Source organism: Entelurus aequoreus, linkage group LG11 (genome assembly GCF_033978785.1).
Source record: "Entelurus aequoreus isolate RoL-2023_Sb linkage group LG11, RoL_Eaeq_v1.1, whole genome shotgun sequence".
Lineage (NCBI taxonomy): Eukaryota > Metazoa > Chordata > Actinopteri > Syngnathiformes > Syngnathidae > Entelurus > Entelurus aequoreus.
The window spans coordinates 52,273,093-52,296,029 of NC_084741.1; the positions used below are offsets into that span (position 1 = coordinate 52,273,093).

General features: G+C 37.7%; 1 long non-coding RNA gene across 1 annotated transcript in view; it reads left to right on the top strand.

Moving 5' to 3' along the window:
* Positions 1–11,205: 11,205 nt before the first annotated feature.
* Positions 11,206–22,937, top strand: part of LOC133660727 (uncharacterized) — a 49,509-nt gene continuing 37,777 nt past the window's right edge. Inside the window, exon 1 of the long non-coding RNA XR_009827878.1 lies at positions 11,206–11,339. This is a non-coding gene — a long non-coding RNA (uncharacterized LOC133660727). The remainder of the gene's footprint in view (positions 11,340–22,937) is intronic.

Consider the following 22,937-nt stretch of genomic DNA (forward strand, 5'->3'; position numbering starts at 1 on the left):
TTAAGGTATGGCAGGTGTCACATTCAAGGCTCACAGGCCACACCTGGCCATTAGGGATGGGTCATATGGACTATCACAATAACCTGCATTTATGGTGAAAAAGATTTAAAAAACACCCATACAACTCCACCCTTTTGACTATGAGTATATCAGTGCATCCAGTCTTCAGAGCCTCCAAAACACTACTCTAAAAATACACTAAGGCTATTAAACGACATCAATTAAGTTTGAAGGGGAACTGCACTTTCCTTTTTTTTGTTTTGCCTATCATTCACAATCATTATGAGAGACAAAAACAAACATGTCTTTTTTGGGGGGATTTTAATGATGATTAAAAACGCTTTGAAGATGCGGCCAATGGGAGTCACTGTTGTAGTCTTCAAAACCCTCTAAAACAACATCAAAATCCTCCAGCAACGTTTTATATACAAAGTGCAAGACTATGTATAATGTATCTCAGGGCATTCAATCGATCACAACTGGACTGCTTGGTTTGTCTTGGAAGATGTTCCGCCGCTCATCCGAGTAGGCTTCATCAGTTCAGCTCATAGACTTAGATTGGTCAGATCTAGTCTAGCGGCCGGTGCCAAAACCCCAAATATTTAGGGTGTGCCTGGGTAAGGATGGTTTTGCCCTATCGTAGTGGGAAAAAACAACTGTTTTAATGCAAACGAGCAATCCTAACTGTCAAAGTCAACGACAATCGTAGAAGTGTAATTTCCCCTCGTTAGCATTGAGGACACATTTTTTTGGTAATATGAACGACTACATAAAAAGATCAGATATGACAAAAGAAAATCTGAATTGGACATCGTACCCTGCAGTGTTGTGAACGCACTGAACGTCGCCTTAATGCTGCTGTGGTCAAGCACGACCTTGCTAAGGTAACAGTGAAAATGTGGACTGGATTTTCAGTATACTAACGATGGAACAGATTGGATTGGATAATAAGCACTGAAAAAAGATCTTCAAAGGATTTATAATCATAGTGAATAATGACAGGTTATATTATTATTTATCTAAACTCATATTCATGCATTACTATATTGAATTTTTCTACAATTTTTTGTAAAAAAAAAAAAAAAATCATACCAATTATTTAGTGGGGCTTAAGAATATATCACCGCCATTAACTGTAGTCTTACAAAGTGGTCTCTTTCTAGACTAAATGAAAGTGAACAAATCCCAATGAGTCACACATAGCATGTGCTCATTACACTCAGACTTATCATGCCATTCATGTTCCTTGTGCATGCCGCCACATACCATAACAACATACTGACTCAGTTCAAGTATCCCCCAAACACCTTACCATGACATGCTTGGAAGACATACACACGCACACACACTCTTTGCATACCAGCAGTGAGACTGTCACTCAATAAAAATAGCCCCTACTTATGACAACATATCAGCAGACAGACATATCGGCTCTCAGCTTATTCCCCATAACACGGCCATGACTAAGTGCTTCTGGAGCTTGTACAGTCACAGACTAACAAATCCATATTGAAGCCACAATTTAGCTGCTCTAACAAGAAGATTACAAAATAGCCATAACTGGAGATCCAGCAGTAAACCCTGCTTGCCTTTTACGCAGAATTTTAACAAGGGGAGGATATTGATGCAACAGTGAGTGATTTCACACGGCCAACATCCTGGAATCGGACAATTAGACGTGTGACGATGTCTTTCCGACTGTGCGACAATTTTGGCAATACCTCTTAAGGCGAAATATAGGACTTGATCCTCCTTTCCATGTGTATAGGGACGGGTACATTTCACATTTGAATTGATACGGTACCAATTCTCGGTGCCTGGGAATTGATACCGGCACTCAATGGCACCTATTTTCTGTGTGTTCATGTGGTAATAAATGTTAATGTTTCATAATAAACTTTCATTTTTATTCATTTAACACTGATCTGATTATAACTGTGCTTTCCAGTTGTTACATTTATGAGTCTCATTTGTAGGTATTATATAGTAGACATTGCATGCAGCTCCAATTCCAAAACGTTAGATGGCAGTAGTGTATAGACTACAATGTGGTGCCGTAGTCAGGAAGTAGTCTTTACCATTTAGTTGATGTGTGCCAGTCTAGTCTTATGTTGAGCCCTACAAAGTGTTTACACTGTAAGTATTTTACTTAAGATACACATTATGTTTGATTGTAATATACATCTTAGTTCCAGGGTTTGAATACCAAATTTGGAGGTGTTAAAATCACCATGTAAAATCGCTAATGCTAATCAGCAGCATATATATATGACGAATCCTATGTAAATTAGCATTGAGCTAGCACATTTTTATGTAGGAAGAATCCAAACAAGCTTGGATAATAATATTTTTGCTTCATTATAGCATAAAAAATGTATACATGTAATTTCAGTGTTTTTTTCTGCTTCTAGAATTTCAAAGTTAAGATGTCGTATCATTCGAACAAAAAAACTCCCAATTTTTGGCACATGCTAATAAAATCCTTCATTGGCCTGGGCTAAGATTCGGATCTTTTTAGATCAGGGGTGTCAAATGTACAGCACGTGGGCCGGATCAGGCCCGCAAACAGGTTTCAACAGGCCCGCGGGATGAGTTTGCTAAGTATAAAAATGAATCGAAATTTTTGAATGAAAGAAACCGCTGTTCTAAATGTGTCCACTATATGTCGCATTAGCAATTATTTGTATCTTTGTAGAAGATGCTGCATATGTAAAACAAAAAAGAAACCACATGATGTTAGTGCACCAGTCGAGTAAAATGATCAACCTACATAAATAACATCCTGTAATTTGATTTTGATATTATTTTTTTATCTTGATAGATTGAAAATTAAAACCAATGAGTTAACTGATGAACATTACCACATATTTTATTCAGAAAGTTTAAATAAAGAACAATAAAGATAGAACACTATTAACCACAAAATGTAAGTGTAAAAAAATCCAACAACATTATGATTTGTAAATTTTCAGAATGTGCTTTTTCCATTTTTAAACAAAGAAAACAATCTGAAAATGTCTTTATTTTTAAGTTATCGTGCCGTGATTTTACCAATTCGGCCCACTTGGGAGTAGATTTTTCTCCATGTGGCCCCAGATCTAAAAATAGTTTGACACCCCTGTTTTAGATCCTAAATCTGCCTCAGTTGGTATCTGTAATAGTACATAATTTGGTAAACATCCCTCTATGTCCATGCAGGTTTTTTTTTCCAAAGCAGTTAACCAGAAAAAAAATCTTCTGTCACAACCACAGCATCCTGACTGCGAGGCAGACGAGCTATGGGCTAAAGCCATTCCAAGCTATTTTTCGTTTCCATTATTTTTGTTGGCTTGTTATTAAATTTGTCATACCGTCCTGGGCAGCTAAAACTGTTGGCATTTAATTTTTGCCCCACAAAATATAACGAAGACCAGTAAAACGTATTATGCGATAGTTTTGCATGATGTTAACTTCAAAGGCATATTATCAGAATGCGGACACTGTGACAGAGTTGATGATCTTGTTGATTTGGAGGTTGTGATGAGTTTAATCGGACTCGGGCTGACCAGCCCACACGACATGCGTGCGCCTTTGCAGCCACAAAGCTAGGAGTTAGGCAAGCTTGCCAAATCTGATGCAGTTTGGAGTGCCGGTCCAGCCTAAGCTGTTACTAAAGCTTCTTGTTTTGGAAAGTTGCCTGTCTGCAAAGTTGACATCCAAAAGAGCGTCACGCGAAAGCCGATATGCTGAAGTGCGGTGACAAGTGCAAGGATCACCCCGTGGTCACACGTGCCATCTCATCAAAATTAATGAGTAGGCTGTTTTTTTTGTGCCCCAGTGCTGCTGTCAGTCAACACCACAGCCTATGGCAGAGCGGAATGGATGGTTTGCGTTCAACCTTGGGCTCAATGTCACTCACCAGCCTCATATTCCTCCAGCCAACAGCATCACCACCCCCACCCTTGGTGTGTTTGAGCTTCTCAGCAGGGGGCTGCACTTCCAGAGCTATGCAGGGGTAGTGTGTGCGTCCGCGTGTGCGTGTGTGTTTAGCCTCTCGGCTACTCCCAGGATGTGTTAATGTGATAATTGAGAATTCTTGGTTCTGCCTGCAACTATGTGCCCATGCACACAAACACTTACTCACACATGCACCCTTGCAGCTAACTTGGCTCAAAATAGCGTTCACGCATCTCTATGGCGTTCTTCAGCATACTTGGTCACGGCACGCATGTGGAATATTTTCTGATGCTTTCATGTTTATATTGCATTTGCTTAATTTGTTTCTGTTATGCTCCTAAAATGAGGCTGTTGTTGAGTTCCTGAAGTTTATGGTTTTCATTACAATTATATTCACTGCACTGCTATTTTAGTCTAATTGGTTTATGCATTTTACATTATTCATATAGAATCAATGGAGGCGCCAGATTAAGCATTCAGCTCTTTTAAAATGGACGTGCTTAAAACACCACCTGACATACAGTACACCCACAAAGACAGACATTATTAATGTAACAATGGCACCATGTATTCAATTCACATAGATTACAATACAACAAGCAGCAACATTATGTACAGTACAGCATATCATATATGATACTAAAACATTTTGATAGATTTTTGAGCGCCGTGTGTAATGTTCTTTATTTTCAATGGAACATATACAATGTTGGTGTTGTTTACTTGAGTCATATTGCCATCATAGTGCAGTTTACACGTATATCTTATGTTTGACTGCCATCTACTGGTCACACTTATCATTACACTATGTACAAAAAAATGTGTCGGTATGCAAAACCAGAATTATTCCGTACATCAGGCACACTGTTGAGTTTTTAAGAAAAAAAAAAATTTAAGTGCGCCTTATTGTCCGTAAAATACGATAATAAGTGAATATAACACGTTTATGAGATGTTATGAGATGAGAGCTGTCTCTCGGCTAATTGTCAAGCTTTAAGTTGCAAGCAAACATTTGCGTTACAAGCATCCTGGCCATAAGTTGGTGTTGTAAATGTCACAGCGAACCTGTAGGATCTGACCAAAACATCTGGGGCCGTATGTATCAAGCTTCTTAGAATTACTCCTAAGAAGTCTGCTAAGAGTTGACTTAAGAGTAAATAAATTATTCGCTGAAAGCTGCACTTAAAAGTTAGTTATCAAGCGTCTTACTCACACTTTCAGCGAAGTGTAGGACTGAATCTTAAGTGTCACACTCAGAGCTGAATTACGACATTACTATGTGCCGTAAACGGAATTTTAGGTGACGTCATTTCTGTGTCCATAGAAATGACCAATCACGGAAGGGAATCCCTTGTCTAAGAATAAAGAAATATCTTAGAAATATATAAGTGGACCATGGGATTGTATATTTTGACAATAAACTACAAAATAATACAAAACAAACAAACAATATTGGCAATGAATCAAAAATAAATGTTTCCTTTTTGTTGCACCTTTCCTGCTTCCTGCTCCCAGACCGTAGTCGAAGAGCGGGGGAGACACTTCTCCAGGGCCGATGTATGCTCGGGGCAACACCCTTCACTTTACCTGGCAGTGGGTCTCCACAGCGGACGACTTTAGAGTGAATGATGAGTCCGGCGATTAGTTGCAAATCTTGCTTTATTGATTGCTTGCACACAGCCAATCCAACACAAAACAAACTAGTCCCCGCCCGCACTCACGCTAGCGCTCCCTCTCTTCTCTCGCCCACACACTCACTGACGTCACTCACCTCACATGCTGTCACCTATTAAAGGGCCACACACATACGCTACTCTCATAACATTTTCTTTCCAATTCATTAATTAGGCAACTAATTTGAAACTGGTGTGGGTGGCTCTATATATACTAGCCCACTGCAGCCACATGCAGAAATCAACAAGGAATCGAAAATTATTAAATCTGTGACAAAAATAATACCCGCTCTGTCTAAACGATACCGTTTGATCAGCTGCTCGTCATCAAACAAAGTCAGGACATCCTTCCGCTCCCTGAACGTTCGCGCACGTCTCTCTCACCTCAGTGCCATCCCCTGCTGGCAACTCCTAACCACTTAAGACACCTCTGAAGGTCTCTTAAATATCGTGGAGAGTAGGAGTGATTCTTAGACTTAAGAAAGTTGATAAATAGCTTTTATTCTTAAGTTTGAGAGTAGGACTAAATGTCGCAAATTTTTAGGACTTAAGTGTAAAATGGCACTCTAAGACGCTTGATAAATACGGCCCCTGATCTTACTGTGTAAAAATGTCAGTAGATGGAGCACATTGTTGGTTAAGATATGGATTAAATACACAGGCAAAATCTACAGTTAAGGGATGAAGAGTAAATAAAAAATAACTTTACATATGTAGGCCTATAGAGTCACACACTCTTGAGCTATCTTTACTACAGTACATATTTTCAAGGGAGAATACAATAAATGAAGTTTGATACACTTTAGAGTAGTCAGCGTATAGCTGGTATACAAAGGGTAATTTCTATAGTAATGTCATTTTGAGATTATTTAAATTGTTTACTTGTCTTCAGCATGAATCATTTTAACTGCAAAAGTTAGTATTTTTTCTCATGTAATGTTTTGTCTTTTCCTTGCATTAATACACATGTACTTTGTAGTGGTTTCATTAAGCTTATTTTGCACATGTGTTTGCCATGTTAGTAAGATGCCTTTCTCTGTCTTTTTGTTTTTATCAGTTCATTAAATATGTTTTCTTCAGCAAATGTCCCTATAATAATAATCACGGAGTTTATGTTTTAACGTTTAATTTAAGATGAAAATAAAGCATATTGTGTTAGATTTGTTAAAATCCTGTGCTTTTTGGGGGTTAGGGTTATAAATTAGAAATGATTAGAAATTCATAAGAACACAAGCGGATGCAATTTTATTGAAAAAAATATGCCTTATAATAGGGTTGTACGGTATATCGGTATTAGTGTAGTACCGCGATACTAATTAATCATTTTTCGTACGATACCGTCTCTGAAACGTACCGGTCCCGCGCCCGCACCGAAGTCACGTCGTGACATTGCTGGTTTACGAGTAGACGAGCAGGTTCGGCGGCACACAATCACGGAGAAGTTACAAACAGACACAGTGTGTAGACAGAAAAGCGAGAACGGACGCATTTTGGCTTACAAACTAACAATAAAGGTGAAGTTATAACACTGAAACGCCCTCAGGAAGAGGTGCTTTAAGACATGGCTAACGTCCAACCGCCATCTGCAGTGTTTTAGCTACTTCTAAATCACTAATCCTCGCCTCCATGGAGACAAATAAAGTACGTTTCTTACAAGTATCAACCCTGCACGACGAGGAATAGCTAAACATGCTTCACTACACACTGTAGCTCACCGGCGTCACAATGTAAACAAAGGCCATTGGTGGATCTACACCTAACATCCACTGTAATGATATCAAGTACAGGCACGTATGTAGTCGATACTACTGTGATTACGTCGATATTTTTTGGCATCACAACATCTTCTTTCATTTTTTTAAAATGTATATTTTGTTTATAAACTCAAGAAGTATGTCCCTGGACACATGAGGACTTTGAATATGACCAATGCATGATCCTGTAACTACTTGGTATCGGATTGATACCCAAATTTGTGGTATCATCCAAAACTAATGTAAAGTATCAAACAACAGAAGAATAAGTGATTATTACATTTTAACAGAAGTGTAGACAGAACATGTTAAAAGAGAAAGTAAGCAGATATTAACAGTAAATGAACAAGTAGATTAATAATTATTTTTCTACCACTTGTCTTTAATAATGTTGACAAAAAAATAGAATGATAAATGACACAATATGTTACTGCATATGTCAGCAGACCTTTTAGGAGCCTTTGTTTGTTTACTTACTACTAAAAGACAAGTTGCCTAGTATGGTCACTATTTTATTTAAGGACTTAATTGCAATAAGAAACATATGTTTAATGTACCCTAAGAGTTTTTGCTAAAATAAAGCCAATAATGCAATTTTTTTGTGGTACCCTTTATTTAGAAAAGTACCAAAATAATTTTAGTACCGGTACCGGTACCAAAATATTGGTATCGTTACAACAATACCTTATAACATTGCAACTTTTGCCACAACTTTTTAAAAATGTTGCTGTGAAATCAGGAATCGCGGAAATCACACACACACAAAAACATTAAACCATGAAGGGACTGAAACTAGGCCTTCACAGAGAAGTGTAAAAAAATACGCAGTGAAAAAACTATGCAAGTAAGCAGATAAATGTGTGCATGTCAACGTACCGACTACTGTTTTTAAGGAAGCCTGACTCCGGCACACGTCCTTTACCTTGCCAAGTATACGCTGACAAGTGCTGAGAAGGCACAAGGTCATGGTTTGTTTCATGATGCTGCAGGCGAACAAAACAAATATTCTTTCTCTGCTTTTTTAGTATCGACCACCGCTCGCACATTCACAAACACACACATCACGTGTAAGGGAAATCAATGAGCGCACACATTTACACTGGCTGCGGCCCAAGTGGGGTTTTTTTTGTGTGTCTGTATGCATGGGAACGTTGAAAGTTCAGTTTTTTTGTTTTGTTTTTACAAACTGCTGAGCAAAGAAAGGGGGCGATGTAAAGAGGAGGAGAGGAGGAGGAGAGGAGGAGGAGAGGAGGCGTTGACGAAAAGAGAAGAGAGGAGGGGATTAGGGTTGGCGGTCCGCTGTCGAACCAGCATCGATACAACAGCAGCATTTGCCTAATCCCTCGGTAATGGCAGCTTAGCGGCCTCCTCGGACACACAAACACCCTGTCTGCCTCCTCCTCCACTCGGCTTCTCTCGTCTCCTCTCCTGCCCTGCTGGTCCATCCTCATTTACATCACATTGCAAGGCGGTCCCAACAAGGCCCTATTATGCGCGTGTTGGTTTTGGGTCCCACGGCGTCGAGCCCAAGGCTTTGGAGAGGAATCAGTCAGGACATCACAGACACTTGTCCACGGTTTTGTCTTGTCGGAGATGGTCTGTGTGTCCGTGAAGGACTCCGTCAAAGGACAGAGTAACCAATGGAGTCCTGGCCAACTGGTCTGACTACCCGTGTAAACCAGTAATTTACAACATCAAACTTTTTGAAAAAATTCAACTAAATTTCCATTTTTTTTAGCTGTAAATTACAATTCTAATAATAAGAAATCTTGAAATATTTCACTCTGTGTGTAGTAAATTTATAGAATATAAGAATTAATTGTATTAATTCACTTTTAAAAATATATTCAAATGTATTGAGATTTTGGATTAATATTGTGCAGCATATTACATCATAAAACAAGCTTTAATAATATAATGACAAAAAAATGCAGTGTTTTCTATAAATGTTCACATTGTTCACATAGCATTTGAATATTAGGTAACACTTTAGTATGGGGAACATATTCTAAGTAACAAAGACTTAATTTAGAGTTATTTGAACACTAGGGGAACATATAAGAGTTAGGGTTAGGGTTAGGGTTACTAATAAGCAATAATTCGGAGGTTATTGAGGGAAGACTCCTAGTAATGGCTTACTGGTTGTATAATAAGGCCATGCAGAGTAAGGCATTTATAAGTACTTAATAATGACTCAGTAAGAGCCAATATGTCACTAATTTGCATGTTAATAAGAAACAAATTAATGGTGAATATGTTCCCCATACTAAAGTGCTACCAAATATTATATTGAAATTACGATGAAGTGTTCTCAGAGTCTTAAGACTTAAAATGAATGCCGTCAAATGATAATTTGGTAACACGTTAGTATGGGGAACATATTGACCATTAATTAGTTGCTTATTAAAGTAAAAAATATTTAATTTAGAGTTAATTGGACACGTGGGGAACATATACGGGTTAGGGTTAGGGTTACTAATAAGCAATAATTCTGAGGTTATTGAGGGAAGACTCTTAGTTAATGGCTTACTGGTTGTATAATAAGGCCATGCGGAATAAGGCATTTATAAGTACTTAATAATGACTAATTAAGAGCCAATATGTTACTAATTTGCATGGTAATAAGCAAGTAAGCACTTTGGAATTCGGACTAATCATGGTTAATCACAGGTTATGTCTTGCTTGCATTATTTAAAGTAACTTAAAAATGACCCCAATATTTGGTCACACATGTCATTGTCAGAATGTTATACAGGAAAAATTTTTGTTTTAATGTTTTACTTGAATGCATGTCGTTTATTTGCTCAAAACGTTTATCCAAACTCGCGTCCAGGTGTATTTCGAATTAAAATTTGCTAGCAAGCACACCAGTCAGTCTTCTTTCCCTCATCTTTAACGTATGCATTGACCTGATCAGAACTATCCACAGTTAAGGTAAAGGAGTTGTAGAGGATTTTTTGATTAGTCTGTTTATTGATGCAATTGTTTTGGTGTGATTAATCACATGAGTTAACTTGTGATGTTTGGGAGCCCTACTTTAAATGCATATAACATTCATGTGATAAGTAGTGTGCCGACCTAGCAGAAATTTGCTTACCAAGTACAGGGGTTTGTGCAAGTACTTATATATGTTATAATTAGTGCAGTCAAAAAAAATATTTTTTTAATCAGAGTAATCCCACTTTTGAGTAGTGATAAATCGCAGTAAATTATTTGCGTGCATAATTAAATTAATTAATTAATGTTCGTAATAACGGCGTTACATAACACCGTTACTTTTACTAGTAACAAGTAATCTAATTAATTACTTTTAGGTCCGTTACAATGCCGTTAGCGGTAGCTTGGTGTAACGTGGCACGCTACTTTTGATGTGGTTTTATGTCGACAACAATACAGAGTCTTAAGTGCAGCAAGTTCAATGCAGGAAATATCTTTTCACTCGTGAAAGCAAAAAGCAGCACCGCACTAAAATGAACTTGATATCACCATCACACTGTGACACAGCAGACAACAACATACGCACACTTACACAATGAGAATATTGAACAACAAATCAATTATGCAAGTGACAAACTTGCCATCCAAAAAATACCCTGTTTGTTGACAAGGAGATATGACAGCCATCAAAGCACATTCAATCTCTTTATTGTGAAGCAAGAGCTGGAATAGACTATAAACATAAACTCAATAGATTAAAAAAAGATTTCTAGCATCTGTATTATATGTGTATAAGTTTGCCCCAGCTCATTTTCATTTGGCCCCATAGAGCAGAGTTTTTCATTGGCTTCAAAGCTCAGTTGGGGGCCTTCAAAGCCGCCTGTCTGTCGGCAGGTTTAGGCACAGAGAAAGCTTCTTGTTCTTCAAGGATTTGGCTGAGCTGAGACTAAGGCAACGAGCTTGCACCACGGCAGCACAGTAGACACACTTCACTGCATTTTACTCATGTCATTTGGGGGCTATTTCTTCGTCAATCTGAGTGAGTACTTGTTTGCTTTTATTTCGCAAAATGTTGGCCACCTGCATGACAATTCTCTTAAGACGCTATAGATATTTGCTCGTAGATAGGAACCCTTTTTTTTTTTTACTGTTTTTCCCATGCACAATTCAGTTAGACAATAGTGGATTTAGGGTTAACACAACTTTCTGCTGTGCTGGGCAGCATTGAGCATGTGCTTCATTTTCATGGTGACCTTTAGGTTAGAGAGCACTTTTAATGTTAGTAGCAAGATGACGCCTTGTTATTGGAGTTAATGGAGAGTTTTTTCCTCTTCTTGCCTATAGCTGCCATTAAAATGTGTCTTAGATACTAAACAAAACAACAACAACAGGTATCTATAAGCGTAGTGCTTTTCCACAAAACTGGGAGGGGACACCAGCCTCATCCAACCAATCATTGTGTGCGATAAGAAGCACTTTTGTCTCAGAAAATGCAAAAAGTGAAGGTTTATTTGACAAAATGAAGTGCCCTTTATAGCTATACTTTGTATTAAGCAGGAACGTGTTAAGTATTACACTGCACTGAAATGTGATATATAAAAAATAGTAAGCCCTTGGATACAATTCAGATGTGATTTGTTTATATAAGAGTCAAGGTCAGAATAATGGAAAGACATTGACTTCAATTAGGAGGACCTATGTATTATGGCTCTTACGCAAAATACATAATTTTTGCATGGGTTCGTGATGCAACCTCGCATAAAAGGACTAGCTTGTATTTCTATTATAATAACATTAATACTTTTTTTTCCTTTGTGTGTGTTAACCTTAAGCAAATTTATGTTGATATAGCATATGTGGTTATTCTCCTATGCCGGATGTACATTCATATCACCTTCTTGTGACCCATCACAACAATTCAGGCTGCATTTTTTTCCTAACAATTCCAGAAGACCAAATCAGGTACACCTGCATACACAACTATGTTGAGTTTGTGTTAATGTGGTGGTAATTTACACACTGTGTTTATTATTGTGGTTGTTGTTTAGTGTAGTGCTGCATGTTGGTAATATGAAGAAAAAAAAGCACTGTTATGCAAAACTCAAAATGTCCACTGCAGAGTATGATGTTTTGCATGGATATAATCCCTCCCAGGCAACTATACAGGATATTCAAAGCTGGTCCCAGTATGATGCAGTGCAGTTGTACAACGTGTGCAAATATGTAAATTATAAAGAAGACATCATGAATGTTAATATAAAATTATTTTAGCCATGAACGTTCAATAATGAAGTTGCTTGAATCAACTTAAGAATGTCTAAGACTATCTCTACCCCCCTAACAAAAATACAAAATGGTTGGTTCCACCTGGATGGCAGGAATAAGATTAAATTATTCATCTAAACGGGTATATATAAACATCCCATCATTCTTTATCCCAGTGAGAGCAGACATTGTACACTAAGTGATTGTTTTATTATGTTTGTATATCTCGTTTAGCACTTAGCAATACTGCTACATAATGCTTAGTCTCCTCCCTTGAGCTGACAACAAACCATGGTAAGCTGCTGGTCTCGCTATATCATTTGGGATGTTGTGTTGTGGAGAAAGTCAAGTAAAACACAACACATTCATCATTCAAATATTACAATTATAATACAAACAAAACAATTGTCAAAATGACACCACGGCGAAATCAAGGTAACATAAGAAAACCTAACTTCAAACTTCACTCAACCAAGACGTCATGATGTCATTAAAGCTCACTTTTAAGCATTCGCACACAGCGCTAACCTTTTGGAACAAGGATGGAGAGATAATAAATCTATCTGTGGCGGCGTAGGAGAAAAGTTTCACTTTCACTTTTGATAGCTGTGGCATGTTCAAAGTAACGGAGGTGTCGTTACTTTTTAAAGACATGGGAGGGAGATAATAATAATAATCCCATAGTCATAATAATGATGATGTATTTTTATGAATTGTATTAACCACTGATGATAATCCTATGTCTCTACACTCTAAAGTAAAGGAAAACTTGACATATTTACAATGATATTTAAATGACTAATGACATGTTGTATATATATTTGGTAACACTTTAGTATGGGGAACATATTCTAAGTAACAAGTAACATTTAGAGTTATTTGGACACTAGGGGAACAAATAAGGGTTAGGGTTGGGGTTAGGATTACTAATAAGCAATAATTCTGAGGTTATTGAGGGAAGTTAATGGCTTACTAGTTGTATAATAAAGCCATGCAGAATAAGACATTAATAAGTACTTAATAATGACTAATTAAGAGCCAATATGTTACTAATTTGCATGTTAATAAGCAACTAATTAATGGTGAATATGTTCCCCATACTAAAGTGTTACCATATATACATATTTTGGTCATTATGTATTTAATTTGTTGGCACTTTTTTGTATTAAACAAGCCCTTTCTTTTTTTAACAAAACTAACTTATTTAAGGTTGTTTAACTGATTGCGTTCTATATATTAATCCTATCTTTAAAAAGTCAAAAACCTAATCAAGATTTGTACATGTGTTTCAATAATGAGTTTTTTACTGCGTGTAAACACACCAGGTATGTGTATGGGGCGGTGACGTTGGGTTTAGTGCAGGGTGGGGGCGCCTTTTAGGTGTGTTGTGTATGGAGGCCCAGGATTTGGAGTCACAGCCTTGTGTACTACAGTACAACTGCAAGAATAAAACATTGTTAGATAAAGTGTCGGTCAAAAGTAAGCAGTCATTATTTGTGTGCAGATGTAGCCAATAATTCAGTGGCCTTGTGGTTAGAGTGTCAACCCTTAGATCGGTAGGTTGTGAGTTCAAACCCCGGCCGAGTCATACCAAAGACTATAAAAATGGGATCCATTACCTCCCTGCTTGGCACTCAGCATCAAGGGTTGGAATTGGGGGTTAAATCACCAAAAGTGATTCCCAGGCGCGGCCACCGCTGCTGCTCACTACTCCCCTCACCTCCCAGGGGGTGATCAAGGGTGATGGGTCAAATGCAGAGCATAATTTCGCCACACCTAGTGTGTGTGTGACTATCATTGGTACTTTACTTTAACTTTAAATAACTAGTCAATTTACTATAATCTTTTGACCAGATGAATCACATTTATTTGCAAGCACGTATTGTTGACCCTCCTTTAGTTCTTCTATTCATTACACATGTTGACACATACTTTCGTTTTGTACCGTGCTCTTGTTGCCGTGCCAGTTACTCTTTGAAGGTCTTTGGGCTGCACCTGCTCTTAAGTCCTCTTGTCCCTCCTTGCTCCACGATCACAGGCTTTACACACACACACAAACACCAGCTTTTCTTCCCCGCTCCTGCTCTCATTGTCAGCCTCTTCGGGATAAGGGCATCTATAAATGCCCCGAATTGTCATTTTAAATCGCAAGCCCGCCGGCACCTTTAAAGCTGTACGGCGGCGGCGCTCTTAAAGAAAAGCGACCCTGTGAAGCTGACCGGACGAGATGGATACAGGCAGCCATTATATTCAGTCATTCAGCCTTTTGGAGGAGACATTCACCGTTTGTGGTTTGTTCTAAATTTAAAGGGAACCTCTGTGACCTCCTGGCTTTCACGGCAGCCTCTGTGCCACAAACTCCCTCCACCCCCTCACCTCCTCTGTAGTGCTGCATTCCCACAATCTGAAGCACAAAGTCTCTCTCTCTTGCTCCCCCCACCTCTTCTTGTTGTATGCTTCTTTAGTTTTTTCAGGCAAACTTTTCACACTCTAAGTCACTTGAAATATTTTTGTATTGCCTCAGTTGTTGCAGTGGGGTTTTTTTCAGCTTAATTTGGCTCATATGCTGAGTTTGTTAGCACCAGTTTTCTAGGGGTGATCCAAATAATCGATCCACATACAAATCGCGATTTTTATTTATCAATTTTTAAACATAAATAAAAAATAATATTTTATACAAATATATATATCTTTTTTTCTTCTTTTTTTTTGAATCGATAATTTTTTGTATTTTCCTGAATTATGAATCTATAAATTGAAAAGAATATTTTTAAAAAATTTTTTTTGCACGTTTCTTTTTTAAGAATCAATTTTTTGATTAAAAATATAAACATTTAGGATTGATATTATTTTATAATTCATACTGTTGCTTTTATACATTTTTGGTTTTCCCTTTTTAAGTATTGTGTTTATATGGTAACACTTTTCGTATGGGGAACATATTCTAAGTAGCAAATACTTAATTTAGAGTTATTTGGACACTAGGGGAACATATAAGGGTTAGGGTTACTAATAAGCAATAATTCTGAGGTTATTGAGGGAAGACTCTTAGTTAATGGCTTACTGGTTGTATAATAAGGCCATACAGAATAAGGCATTAATAAGTACTGAGTAATGACTAATTAAGAGCCAATATGTTACCAATTTGCATGTTAATTAGCAACTAATTAATGGTGAATATGTTCCCCATACTAAAGTGTTACCGAATATATATATATATTTTTTCTTTTGTTTTTCTTTGAATCGATCCTTTTTTTTTCTTTTCCTGAATTATGAATCAATGAATTTTAAAAAAAATTTATTATTTTTTGCACGTTTCTTTTTTAAAAATCAACTTTTTGATTAAAACTATAATCATTTATGATAGATATTATTTTACAATTGATACTGTTGCTTTTATAAATTTTTGATTTTCCCTTTTTTTAGTATTGTGTTTGATGTCCTTTCAATTGCTTTGTAAAGTATTAAAGTAAAGTATTTTAACGCTGGGATTGGTTTATTATGTTTTTTTTAATTTTATTAGATTAACATTCTGTGATTTTTGTATGCAAATTTTTTATAACAAAAAATGGTAATACTTTAGTATGGGGAACATATTCTAAGTAACAAAGACTTAATTTAGAGTTATTTGGACACTAGAGGAACATATAAGGGTCAGGGTTAGGGTTAGGGTCACTAATAAGCAATAATTCTGAGGTTATTGAAGGAAGACTCTTAGTTAATGGCTTACTGGTTGTATAATAAGGCCATGCAGAAGAAGGCTTTAATAAGTACTTGGTAATGACTAATTAAGAGCCAATATGTTACTAATTTGCATGTTAATAAGCAACTAATTAATGGTGAATATGTTGCCCATACTAAAGTGTTACCCAAAAAATAAATAAATACAAATAAAAACAATTTCCACCGCGCATATACTGCAAATTCTTATCCACTTGCCAAGATTTGAAGTTTTACTTTTCGAAATGTCCCTAGTTCTAAGAGCTGTTCACTTGTTTTTAGTCATTCACTAATCTTAATTTTAGCATGAATAATTATATGTTTCTATTCTTGTTTAAAAAAAATTAAGTTGAGAAAATAACTATTCAAATAAGATATTTTGGTTTAGAAAATAGAAAATCTTGTTCAAAGATTCTGCAACATCTCGAGGATGCTTCATTTAAGAATTGCAAGTTGAATAATGCTTGTTTTCAGAATAAAATACTTATTTCTATCTTTAAAAATTCTTGCTAATTTCTAGGTATACAAATTTGTATTTGGGAAGTCTTATTCGTAAAATTATCTGCAGCAAGTTACTTTCTTTAATTGTTAGTATTTTTCCTTGAAATCTAGTGCTCTTGTGTTATATTATGACAGCTCTTATTTTGCAGTGTATACTGTCGCCGACTGATGACACAGCATCAGGACCAACTGGGGTTTCAGTATTATGCTCAAGGATACTTTGACATTTTCACAGGGGGACTGAGCATTAGCGCTTATAATAACAATATTAGCGCTTACAGTAACAATATTGCTTGGTTAATATTCAGGTCACAAGATGTAAATGGATTATTGTTGGCGGTTTTTAAATGTGTTTTAGAAGCCTTTATAGGCAGAATAGATGACACTTTTAAGACACATTGATAGTGGGCCATGAATTAAAATTTAGACCGCACAAAAAAAAGAAAAACATGTGTTAAATGATGGGCAAACTTCCAAAAATGTGCAGTTCCCCTTCAAACTGTTCAAATGTGTTTATGGTGAAGAGAAAAAACAAAGTACATTTGTATTATTATTTTGTAACAGATTTGAGACATTTTTAATGAGGACCTATAATAAATGTAACCTTTTCTGACTTAAAATTTTACAATGTTGGATACTCATGTTAAACAATGCCAAAACGGCAAATAATAAGGTTATAAAAGAATACAAATGTATTGTCATTGCACTTCAAAAGTACAACGAAATGCCGCCGTTTGCGGGGTTTAGAAGTCTGGCTACGTTGTGACATCACAGCAAGGTGGACGTACTTATTTGGCCATTAAGTCAAGCTCTCAGCCGGATGGGGAGGCTCTGCTTCAGGCTACGAGGAAACCCCAAAAAAGGTAGAAAAAAGGCAATGGCATAGTAACACCGATATGCGACATGTAGTGACATAAATGTCGCTAAAAGCTGCTTTTTAATGCACTCTCTGAATCGATTGGAGCGTGTAAATCTATGTTATATTTATCAGTGGCAGGCCTTTCATTTCCCACTTAGGCCTTCAGTGATTACCTCTCAAAATACCATCATTTATGTCACCACATGACCCTTGCTGGAGAAATACTATACAGAAACATATTTACTGGGCACTGAACCACATCCACAGTTTACAAAACAGGTTATTTTCTGGTGCATTTAAAAATTAATAAACCCGCATCAGCAATTTAAACGTATCTTATGTGGTACTGTCAAAATTAAAATTGCAAAAAACATATTAAATGTGAAAAAATTAAGAAATAAAATATTTGAACTCACAATTTGTAGAACCCATTCAACGCCGTATAATCCAGTGGTGCCGCTCATAGTGTTGCGGGCATTTCCCCATTTCACCTAAGCTAGCTTCCGGGGTTGGCCGACATGGTCTCACAAGATGTAGTTTCTCTTTAAATATCCTTTTTGAAAATGGCCTTGCAAATATATGTGTTGTCTTGTCTAATCATAAAAAATGCAGACGAGGCGTGTTGGCTGACTTCTTAAAGTTTACTCCACAGCGTGCTCATCGATAACATCCAGCTGCCGGCATGTCTACATTCAACAACCTAAACGGGGCTACTGCACATGCTCTTCACTACTGTGGCATGCTGGGTAATGGAGTTCTTATAATACCTAGCTCATAACATCACTATATACCTGTATATCTGCCTTTGGCCAGCTAGAAGGCCTTACTGAAAACAACTCATGATCTGATTGGCTTTCGCAACTGTCTGTCAAATGTCCGTTCACTTACAGTGCACGGACGCCCGCATTAGAACCTTTATTTAACCAGAGAAGAAAACCCATTGAGATCAAGATCTCTTTCACAAGGGTGACCTGGCCAAGAGGTCAACAGCACATGTCACAGAGCATTTTCAAAAAATAATACATTAAGACATACATTTTAAAATACATAAGAGAACTGTAAAACAACAGAGATTTACATCTTTAAAAACACAGGCACTGTGCAAATGTCTCTCGCCGTTTGTCCCTCAGGACAGAACGGAAGGCTCCAAATGGAAGTAGTTTCTGTAAGTTTCAGTTTCGTCTGCAATGCATTCCATGCCATCGGGGCAGCAATGCCAAAAGCTCTTTTGCCAAATTCAGTCCGTACATGAGGAACAGTTAAAACATACAAATTGTTAGAACGTAATGCGTAAGAGCTGCTTTTTCTTTGTAACAGAGTACACAAGTATGGAGGTATTAAACCTAAAAGAGCCTTATAAATGATAGTCAGCCAATGTGTGTATCTGTGTGCACTCAATGAAGATAAGTCTGACTTCATATACAGTTGACAATGGTGGGTGAGACTACGACAGCCAGTAACAAATCTTAGTGCTGAATGAAAAACAGTGTCCAAGGACTGGAGGCATTTCGATGAAGCACTAAAATAAAGCACGTCTCCATAATCAATTACAGGCAAGATAGTTGCTGTCACCAATTTCTTTCTGACTTTAAGAGAGAAGCAGTTTTTATTTCTAAAAAAGAAACCAAGCTTTACCCTAAGCTTAGAGACCAAGTTGTTAATATGGGCTTTAAATGAAAGCTCCTGATCAAGAGTAAAACCCAAGTACTTACTTGTAATTTAAGACCTGCTCTATAGGGTTTCCATTTGATGTTACAATATTTGGAATATTTTGCAGTAGCACCCTTGAATGAGAGAAAACCATTACCTTGCTTTTATCTGTATTTAAAACAAATTTAAGATCAAATAAGCGAGCCTGGATGACATCAAAAGCAGCCTGTAAAAACTCAAACTCTGAGTGATGGAGGTTGAACAGCAATAAATAATGGTGTCGTCTGCATAAAAATGGTACATTGCATTTGACAAATTATTGCAAAGATTATTTAAGTAGATAGAAAATAAAATGGGCCCCAGCACTGAGCCTTGTGGAACTCCTTTGGTAATGTCCAGTAATGAAGAGGTGGTCCCAGCCACCTGTACACGTTGTGTTCTGCATTGTTGATTCTGAAGGCCTCGGGCAGATTTGGTACAGCATGGCAACACAAGCTAGCTGAATTCTGATTGGATAAAAACTCTATAACCTAAAAACAACAGCACTGGAAAGAGCATAATATGACATGAAGAGAATATGAATACTTTTAGATATTTAGGGAAAGTAAATAAAAAATTATTTTTATCTTTAATTATGATCATGATTTGTGGTTATGTTAGGCCAGCAGAGAAGGCCTTGCTGGCCCTGACAGCACACCACTGATATTTATATAATTAATGTTCGACCGTGTCTGAAAATAAATATCAGTGACGACTTCAAGCTATACAGTACCGTATTTTCCGCACTATACGGTGCACCGGATTATAAGGCGCACCTTCAATGAATGGCCGATTTTAAAACGTTGTTCATATATAAGGCGCACCGCACTGTAAGGCGCAACGGATTATAAGGCGCACCTTCAATGAATGGCCTATTTTAAAACTTTGTTCATATATAAGGCGCACCGCATTATAAGGCGCATAGAATAGACGCTACAGTAGAGGCTGGGGTTGTGAGACCTGTTGCGGCTCAATATTGGTCCATATATAAGGCGCACCGGATTATAAGGCGCACTGTCAGTTTTTGAGAAAATTGTAGGTTTTTAGGGTGCGCCTTATAGTGCGGAAATGACGGTACATCTAAACAGTGTAAATTGAACAAGAAAAATTATGACTTTAGAGAGGGTAGATCTTTGTCTTAACCTACTCAGTGGCCTTGTGGTTAGAGTGTCCGCCCTGAGATCGGTAGGTTGTGAGTTCAAACCCCGGCCGAGTCATACCAAAGACTATAAAAATTGGACCCATTATCTCCCTGCTTGGCACTCAGCATCAAGGGTTGGACTTGGGGGTTAAATCACCAAAAATGATTCCCGGGTGTGGCCACACCTGCTGCCCACTGCTCCCCTCACCTCCCAGGGGGTGAACAACAGGGGATGGGTCAAATGCAGAGAATAATTTCACCACACCTAGTGTGTGTGTGACAATCATTGGTACTTTTACTTTAACTTAACTTTATTTGCAATCTGGTAACACCTCAAGAAACTCAAAAAATGGGTTATAAATGTGACTGTGGAGCAAAATGTACGCACAATTTACACCAAAGCATATCCAATTTGTGTTATTTGGACCACAAGGAAGTGTTTTAAATATAGATTAAAATCATCATAGGTCCCCTTTAATATTAAAGTGCAGATCGGAGCGCAATTAACCGATTTGGAACCTTGTAAAAATCCGATCAATTTGGGAACTTGGCCAGCCCTGCTCATAATTTAATATAATGAGCATGACCTTAAACTGTGCTGCAGTATTCAGTGTTTTCATTCCCTCAACTAGCGCTACTTCCACCTGTGACCATCATAAATATGTATTCAGGTTAAAAAGCGCAGTCTTTTTTCGCCGAGGGGGTGACACATTAATATGACAACTCTTTTGGTCCTCGTTAATTATTCCTCCGCACGCTCCCTCAGCCCGGGGAGGGGCGTGCAGAGAGGGCAGCGTTTCCCTGCATGCAATGAGCAGAAGACAGACAAACTCTGTGTGGAGGTCGCCTTGGCACAATGAGACTGACAAACAGACGCACTTGGGGCCAATTTAGATGCTCCGATCACCACCCTGTCCGACGTGTGTTTGAGCCGTGGGAGGAAACCCAGGGCAAACAAGGGGGAATCGTGCACGCTCCACACAGGAAGTAACTAACTGAACTACCGGTGGGCTTATGTGCGGCTTGGCCTCATTACCAGCCCCACCCTGTCTCACCTCTCTGCCTTCTTTTCTCACTGCTGCACTGAGGGGAATGTGGTCTCTATATGTGTGTGTGTGTGTGTGTGTGTGCAGCAAACTGTGGCTCTCAGCTCTCCACTGAGCTAATCATATTCCTTCTGGCAAGCATGAGAGGGGAGACGAGGATGCAGAAGGAGCCGCCACAGAAGCTCTTCTGTTTCTGCTCGTTACTCAAGCTGCAGAGAGGCGAAGGCAAAGTGAAAGTGAGACGAGACGAGATGAAGATGAGGAAAAGGGGAGCGGGGAGAGTGGCGTAATTAGTAAGGTTTTGGGTGGTTTCTCGCCCTCACATTGGGGTAGAATACCTGAGTCTCTCCTCCCCATGTGTCCCTCCCTCTACGCTTTTAAATTATGCAGGGCGAGCGAGGGCTGTTACATACTGAGGAGGTGTCAGCAGACAGTTATGGGAACATCGGCAGCGTCACACCCCACCCAAATGACACGTTCACATCCGCATCCGCTCACTGCTGCTGTCATGTCTTGCTCACACGGTGTGGAAACTCTGCAGGTAATTGGAGGGACTTATTCGGTACAGCCATAGAAATTAAGGCAAAGCCATGTAAGCACAACATGCGGAATATTCATTTAAAGAGCAGCTCGTTACTGTTACATACCAACATTGCTTTTGTTAATACTTTTTTTGCATGGCATTATTGTAAGGCTGTGTGGCTATTAACATGTTTTAGCAGGGTATTCATTCCAAAAGGGGACTTAGAGTGGCATCCATTTTTAAGTAGAGGCAATCTAGATAGAAATACATTTTGAGTCAAAACATTTTTACAACTAACTGTGTGCATACAATTATCTAGTGAGTCTGTGTATGAACTTCATATAAAAACAATATTTTTGGTGATGTTTTTTTTTTTTTTGCTATTGGGCTTTTTTTTTCAAATACAGACTCAAAATAAATGCAATCTTTCTGTATGAGTCAGAATTATTACATCACAAAGCAGCAAGATAATTCACATTTTAACAAGTAATAACCCAATAACAAGACAATTTTATAGAGGGGCTGAAAATGTTTAAATGAAATTAATATCAATAATAAAGGATATTGTTAATCTATTTATTTATTTCACTATAATGACACATTATGTTCATTTTCTGAGAGACCAATATTAGCCTCCGCCAAAATTGACCGTAGATCAACGACATTCTTTTTTTTATTTTGTTTATTATTATTGTGTTGGACATGAGCTTTTATGTATTCAATTTTGATATATCTAATAGAGCCATATATAGAAGAGATGCTAGGATAGGAGTGAAATACTCTAAAGGCCCCAAAACAGTCAGCTGATAAAAGGGTAAACATGCCATTTACCCCCTTTGGTCGTTAGTTGCATTATTTCTGTCAAAATAATATATAATACTACCAATAATACA